Source organism: Botryllus schlosseri, chromosome 10, assembly GCF_051294905.1.
Source record: "Botryllus schlosseri isolate E-star chromosome 10, Bs_hap1, whole genome shotgun sequence".
Lineage (NCBI taxonomy): Eukaryota > Metazoa > Chordata > Ascidiacea > Stolidobranchia > Styelidae > Botryllus > Botryllus schlosseri.
The window spans coordinates 28319758-28327494 of record NC_137245.1 but is presented as its reverse complement, the minus strand read 5'-3'; positions in this window follow the sequence as shown (position 1 = coordinate 28327494).

The following is a 7737-nucleotide window of genomic DNA, read 5'->3' as shown; positions in this document are numbered from 1 at the left end:
CACTACAAAAAATAATAAGACAATTTTGGTCTTATTATCTTAAAGTGACTTTTTATGAAAAAATGTCTTAAAGACCAATCGGTCTTAAAGACTAATCGGTCTTAACAAGAACTTTTCGTCTCAAAATTAAGACCGAAGTTGCTTGAAAATAAGACTTTTTTTTATTAAAAAGTCACTTTAAGAATTTTTCGTCTCAAAATTAAGATTGAAATTGCTTGAAAATAAGACCGTTGTCGCTTAAAATCAAGAGAGAAATTACATCAAAATACTCCAAGTGCTTTGGGGGTATTCACATGTCAGTGTTAGGGTCCGCATGAAGGGAAGCCCAACGTACCTGGATTTGCAATTCATTAGATACCTATTACATAACATTATCATTGTACATTCCACTTACCTCTTTGTATACAATCCTCAAAACAATATGTAGTGTAATTAGAGTATATAATAGTATTTGTGGTGGGTGCGGCATGCCACCACCATTGTGTCAGTGAAAAGTGACAAGGACAGTACTTTGAATTCTTGTTCTGGCGCAAATGCATTCTGCATTTGACTTATTTGAAGTGTGACATGTGACCAGCGAGAAATGGACAAACATGGCACCACCAAATACATTTTGGCTCTCTGCTCGCAAGCCACCTCTAGATTGTATTTGCAATGACCTTTGATGGATCAAAATTTGTCAAAGAAAGCTAATTACGTCTTGTGCTCCTGGCTCATGACAGTTGACCATTAGGGCTCTTCAAAAACGACTTTTTTTCTCAAATCGTACTGGCTACTTGATAAAATTGTTAGGTTACCTAATTTAAGCCTACACACAAAATTTGGTTTAATTCCAGCCAGTAGCCGCTTTGCTACAGGGGAAGAAAGTTTCTATTTATTATATAAAAATAGATAATGAAAAATTTGAAAATTTTCTCTTCACCCCATGAAAGTGTTAGGCTGTCTATAGAAACGATGCTCACCAAATTTGGTTCAATTCCAACCAGTGGAAGCGGAGTTATTGCCGTCAAAAAATTTGGATTTGAAAAAAATAGTATTTACGGTGACCGATTATTTGTTTATTTATTATAGTTGTGCTCACCGTAAATACTATTTTATTCAAATCCAAATTTTTCGACGGGAATAACTCCGCTTCCAATGGTTGGAAATGAACCAAATTTGGTGAGGATGGTTTCTATAGATAGCCTAACGCTTTCATGGGTCGAATAGAAAATTTACAAATTTTTTATTATTTATTTTTATATAATAAATATAAACTTTCTTTTCCTGTAGCAAAGCGGTTACTGGCTGGAATTGAACCAAATTTTGTGTGTAGGCTTAAATTAGGTAACTTAACAATTTTATCAAGTAGCCAGTACGTTTTGAGAGAAAAAGTCATTTTTGAAGAGCCCTATTGACCATTCTGATTTATAAGACCACGGACCATGATGTTTCTTGATTAGCAAAATGGGTCTTGAAAATAAGACCAAAGAGACCCAAGCATCTGAAATTGTCTCAATAAGCAGGTTATGTCTTGGATTCTTATCACATAACAATTTTCCAGTCTCATTTTAAGACCATCAAACCATGATTTTCTTGATTAGCAAAATTGGTCTTGAAAATAAGACAAAATACTCAAGCATTAAAAATTATCTCAATAAGCAGGTTATGTCTTGGATTCTTATCACAAAACAATTTTCCAGTCTCATTTTAAGACCATCAAACCATGATTTTCTTGATTAGCAAACTTGGTCTTGAAAATAAGACAAAAAATGCTCAAGGATCAAAAATTATCTCAATTAGCAGGTTATGTCTTAAATTTGTATCTAATGACAATTTTTCCGTCTCAATTTTAACTCAACGAACCATGATTTTTCTTGATTAACAAAATTGGTCTTGAATACAAGACAAAAAAAAATGTTGAATTAAAAACTGTCTTAATGAGCACAATGTGTCTTATAAGATGTGATGTATTAGTCTTATTTCAAGACAGAATAGTCACGATAATTCAATATGGTCTTACCAAGCTCCTTGAGTCTCAATTTTAAGACAAAAATTTATCAGTAAGACTGAAAATTGCTTAAAATAAGACTTAATAATTCAATATGGTCTTAACAAGCTCCTTGAGTCTCAATTTTAAGACAAAAATTTATCAGTAAGACTGAAAATTGCTTAAAATAAGACTTAATAATTCAATATGGTCTTACCAAGCTCCTTGAGTCTCAATTTTAAGACAAAAATTTATCAGTAAGACTGAAAATTGCTTGAAATAAGACTTAATAATTCAATATCGTCGCTGGAAAACCAAACTATCCTATGTCCACTTTTGGTGATTTTGACTTTTTTGGTTTCTATTACTATTTGGACATAGGTCTTTCTTTTTAGCCGGGTTTCATGTTTCTAGGTAGTGTGGATCAATGGTCAAGTGGACATATACACATGGATTTTCAAGGCAAATTGAAAACCAAACTGGGTTATGTCCAAATTATGGACATAAACCTCTTTGACCTTCCACTTGACCAAGGTCTTATGTACGCCTGTGAGGCTCTATGTCCATCATTGCATGTAAGTAAAGTGGCGGGAAGATCCTGCCATGTGTCATTCGAGTGTTCTATAGTATCTCTCAGGATGTAATTACCTTTTTAGTTAGGTTAATGCATGTTCTCGAATATGCTCTGCCAAAATTCAGAGATGAACAGTGTGAGATGCCAGAATTCAGAGTACTGGTAGATTAACAGTGAGAGATGAGATAATAATACTTGTGTTGAAATTTAAATGTTACTTATATCTTGATGTTTTTACTGGATTCCTATCAAAATTTGTTGATTACAGGGATATATTATGGTAATTCCCAGTACTTGTGGTTTAACAGTGGTAGAATGAATCGAGTTAGAATAAATTCAAGGGTGTCAACGGAAGCCTGGCAATTTGATGAGAAAAACCAGTTGGACACTGACAGATGGTCTTACATGTATTTTGGAGATAATTGGAGCCTTGGAGGGATGCAAGAATACAAGGAACAGTTATAAAAGCTTTGGGATCTAAATGGCAAGTGACAAGTTGTTTCTAGAAGGAATCGCAGATAGAAAAGGAGGAGTTGCAGTTGAGCCATCTTGTTCTGGTGGTGCTGTAAACAGAGGCAGTGACTCTGACTCTGAGGAGATTGAATTAAGTGATTCAGCAGCGGGAAGCGATTCAGATTATTATGATTCCGAAAAAGAAAAGAAGAAAATTGGCAGCAAGTGGAAAGATGTGTTTCTGGTAGATGAGCCTTGTTCGTCAAAACAGACAGATGGTCTTATTGAAGGAGTGGAGGTATATTTGTGTCATCATTCAATTATTTCAAAAGACCGCGAAATTATAACTTCACAATAACTGATATAAACTCAATGAAAACGACATGCTTCCCATGGAATGAAACTGAGGCCAAAAAAGGTTCCTGTGAGGTTGCTACCGCAGTTTTTCTGCACTTGAAGTCATTGAATGACACAGGAAAGAAATCTGTTCATTTATTCTGTGACCGGTGCGGGGGGCAAAATAATAACAGAACGGTTGTTGTAATGCTGTGCCATGGTTCTACCGTTTTTTGAATTTGAGGAGATAACTTTAAATTTCATGGTAATTGGACATTCACAAAGTGAATATGACAATGCACACTCTGTCATCGAAAACGTCACCAGAGGAAAGTGCATATTTCCTACAAAACAATGGGAAATGGCAATAAAAATGGCATTTAAGAAGAATCCACCTGAAGTCAATGCCTTCAATTACAGTGACGTGATTGACTTCAAGTCACCACTGGGTTTTCCGCAGTATGCCTCAATTTGGCAGAGCAAATCCATCATTGATGCTGGGAAAAATGCCGGTGAAAAAATTTACTGGTCAAAGTGATGCAAATGAAATTTTTGAAGGGTTCCAATTCAACAGTTTTTTTCAAGTATAGTTACAGTGACCCCTCGTTCCAAAAATTGCAGCTGTCCAGTTCAAGACCAGCAATTAGGTCAAATGCCCCATTTCTAACGATGCTGTATCAGGAGAGACCAGGGATTCCGACAGACAAATACAAAGACTTGTCTAAACTCTGTGATAAAAATTTGGTTCCTCCACACTTGCATTCCTTTTACAAAACCCTTAAGGTGGCATGCACTAGTGAAGGGAGTGACTGAGTTAGTCAGTTTCTTTCATTTGTTTCATTTGTTGTGTTCCTGTTTCTTAGTTTGACATTATTTAGTCTCACTCATTCGTTTCATTTGTTATGTTCCTGCTTCTTACTTTGACATTATTATGCCATAAAATGCTGATAAAGTACATTATTGACGCATTGATTGGTAATTTGAAGAGGAATTATGTCCAAGAAAATGCTACTTAGTTGAGGACTATTTGAGAACCAAACTGGCCTATGTCCAAAATGGGGGCTGAAAATGGGGGTTGCTCTTATTTTTAGAAACTAAAAATTATACTATATCCCAGCTATATGCATATATATCAGTATCCCAGGAGCTCACTGTTGGGGTGTGGATAGTGTGAGCATGATAACTAGGCGAAATATTCTTTTTCGATTATCTCAGCTCGCTGTTTTGTGACATAGCGCAGTTTGGTTTTCCAGCGACGATATGGTCTTAACAAGCTCCTTGAGTCTCAATTTTAAGACAAAAATTTATCAGTAAGACTGAAAATTGCTTAAAATAAGACTTAATAATTCAATATGGTCTTACCAAGCTCCTTGAGTCTCAATTTTAAGACAAAAATTTATCAGTAAGACTGAAAATTGCTTAAAATAAGACTTAATCAGCTTATTATCTTAAATTTAAGACCAAAAATGCAAATTATTTTTTGTAGTGTACCCCATGAAATTGTCTGGTTGTCTAGAAAATATGATGTATATAAAATTTGGCTCAATTACAGCCATTGAAATCGAAGTTATTGCAGTAGAAGTAACTCCGGATTCGAAAAAAATAGTAAATAAGTCTATAATATATAATGACATAGTTTGCCACTTTACAAAAATAATAGTTCATTATTCTACTTGAGTAGCACCAATATCGGCAACTATCTTGACTTAAACTATATAGGGCTCATAAAAATACCTTTTATTTCAAATTTTCCAGGTTGCCCCATGAAATTGTTTGGTTGTCTAGAAAAACTATATATAGAAAATCTGGCTCAACTCCAATCATTGACAGCAAAATTACTGTGGCAATGAAATATTGTGGATTTGAAAAATAACTAATGAATGAATTTGCTACATGTTAATATTTCATAATTCTACTTGAATTGACTGCAGATAGTAGCAGATGGATGCTACTCAACTAGAATAATTGGCACCATTGGCAAATATATATACCAGCCAGGGAGAGCCAATCTGTTAATGATGAACTCGGCATGGCAAAGAAGTTGAAGAATAAGTTGTGACTAAAAACGATGCAATGAATGAATGGTGCATGCATTCTTTAAAAAGTTTGTTTTTAGGAATTAATTTGAGATAGATCGAGTGTTCTGGACACCAAACAGGCCCAAATGGGAGATTATAATATTAGAGTAACTGCAAGCCTGCCATTATAAAGACAGATAATATAATTTGTCCACCTTACAGATCAACAACATGATGAACAAAAATGCAATTGGGTGAAATGTGATATAGGCTATACAGATTAACAAATTTGTTACCCTCAATATTTTAAATTAATTACCAAAATTGCAAATGAAGGATGAAACATAGAAAGCACACAGAATCACAGAAAATGAATGACTAAAATAAAATCATTGAATACGATTTATAGAGGTGAGGCTTAAAAGCAGAGAGTCAAAAAACCGTTTTTTGAATTCACAAGAAGCTAAATTACGGAATTCAGACGGTTAGTTATTCCATGACTGAGACCACCATCGATGGTTGTGAATTTTGCAGATGACTGGTTTAATGGTGTTACGTGGAGTCGTGGACCGGGACAAGACCACGACGAACGAATGAATAATTTAGCTTTTCTCAGCAAATTTCATCAATCAAATTAAGAGACCTTCTCGCAAACCTTGCAGATACATATGAGTTACGCAGTATATATGTAAGAACACAACTGACTGCAGAAGAAACAGAAAGGGAGGCAGAACCAGAATGCGTCTAACGACTGAATTCAGTGTGAGTACAGTTCAGTACAGAGTGAGGATAACCCGAACTTACCAGATGCAAACTACCACCGCTACCGTAGGTTTAAATAACAGACGGTAGTAAGTAGCATACATACAATAATAGGAAAATACTACGGCGGAATACAAAAAATCGCATATGCAATTATTCACATCTCTGTGTCTACTCGCCTTTCCATAATCCATTTCATGATAATGGCGCCTCTTGGTGTCGCTACTAGACTTGTACAAATTAAAGGATTTTCAAAATGCGCAAATAGTACTAAAACTACTCGCTTTTTAAAAATAGCAATTAGAGATAGAGAGAGAGAGAGAGAGAGAGATATGATATTCTTTCTCGCCTGCACCATCGAGATGCTTTGGCGACGGAGTTGCGATACGGCCCCATGAGGTCATCTAGTCTGCGCCCCCGTTTTTTTTCTCCTCCATGCTATCCGTGATTGCTGAGCGCCTAGCAGGATAGCTGCGGATACCATCTTTCGAGTCTTTGGTATGACCCGGCCGGGGATCGAACCCACGACCTACCGCTCGAGAAGTCGGACGCATAACCATTACACGATCTCGCTCGGTACTAAGGGCTTTTGAAAATTCGCAACCAACTAACCAAAAACACAACTAACTAGATTCGATACCGATGGAACTTATTAATTTTTATGTTATCGGAATCGGATAAGCATTCGGCAACTGAAGTGTTTTTAAATGCGCAACTGGAACTACGACTAGAACAACTCAAAATCCGCAACTGGAACTACAAGTAGGCTACTCAAAAAAGCCAATAGTTAGTACACCGAGCGAGATAGAAAAGCTCCGGCTTCTCGATCGGTAGGTCGTGGGTTCGATCCCCGGCCGCACAAGAACAATACACGCGGGTCCACGTCGTCCAACTATCATATGATCGACCGAAAAGATCATCGCTCTATCAAATATGCCGGACCTGATGTGTGGAACAGTATCCCGCCGGCCATCCGACAGTCGACGAGCATGTCCACATTCAAGTCGAAATACAAGCAATTACTACTAAATAAATACAGTCCATCCTCAAGATTACCGGACCACGACTGACCTATCGATCTCGCTTCCCATGACATGCCGCCCTATTTCTTGTCGCTTTCTTTTTCTATACTATCTTCTTTACTTTCATTCAGTGTGCATGCCTCCTCTTTACATCGCCTAGGCCAAGGTGGGTCAGATTCCATAGACTACTCCTTGTCGCTTCGACATCTTCCTGTCTTTTCATTGTATCGCATTTTTTGTGGTGTATTGAACTGATAAAATTGCTAATAAACCAATGATGATGGGTCAGACCAAAGACTCGAAAATTGGTATCCACGGCTATCCTGCTAGGCGCTCAGCAATCACGGATAGCATGGAGGAGAAAAAACCGGGGGTACAGACTAGATGACCTTACTCTAACATCGCATCTCCGTCGTCAAAGCATCTCGATGGTGCAGGCGAAAAAGAATACGATCTCTCTCTCTCTCTCTCTCTCTCCCTCTCTCTCTCTCTCTCTCTCTCTCTCTCTCTCTCTCTCTCTCTCTCTCCATCAACTAAGTAGATTGAAGGCTTGGACAATTAGCAGCTTATATATCTGGTAGGCCTGCTTCTATATCAGGGGTT